Here is a 793-nt window from a genome sequence, read left to right as displayed (position 1 = left end):
GAGATGTAAATCGAAAACAGATCTTTAGTTTGTTTAAATCATTGCGTAAAATAATGTAAATCATAAATTTTGATATTTATTACGTTTAAATTAACATGTAATGTTTATCTGGGAAAATTTGATTTAGATATGATTCATATTTGAATTAAAGAGATTCGATTCGATTCGATTTCAAATATGTTATAAAAAATTCAATTTAAATCGATTCGACCATGCAAATGTTTGATTCGCACACCTCTACGAGACTTGAAGATATTCTGAATATAAATCGATTATTTGCAATTTATGAAAGAAATAAGAAAGAATATAACTTATTTAATTCTGTTTTAAGAAATGTTCTATATTTTACCTGAGATTAATATATAATTGAGACTATCCTAATTTATTTTCACATTTTAATATGTCACTTATCCTGTAGAGTCTATTATTTTCAGGTTTTCGATGGTTTGATGGATGAGTATGGAGGATCTGAGGATTTTAATCCAGTTGAATGGATAGAGTACAGCTCATTTTATATGATGTATCTTCTCCGCAATATGGGCATCCAAGCATGCGGCACAGTGATAAAAACTAAAGAAGCAAAGAAGCTTTTGGAAATGATCAAGACTGTCGAGTTTGATGTTATAGTGCACGATATCACATTACTTGAATGTTTATTTGGCTTATGGGAGGTAAAGATATTAGCTAATTAATAAAATGTAATTGTTTTATAGCTTTCAATTGCAAGCGACTTAGTCGAAGAAGTTACCTCATAAATCAATTTGTATATAGCAAGCGCCTAGTCATTGTTTAT

This window comes from Wasmannia auropunctata, unplaced genomic scaffold (genome assembly GCF_000956235.1).
Source record: "Wasmannia auropunctata unplaced genomic scaffold, wasmannia.A_1.0 LD313847.1, whole genome shotgun sequence".
NCBI classification, from domain to species: domain Eukaryota; kingdom Metazoa; phylum Arthropoda; class Insecta; order Hymenoptera; family Formicidae; genus Wasmannia; species Wasmannia auropunctata.
This window is presented reverse-complemented; position numbering follows the sequence as displayed.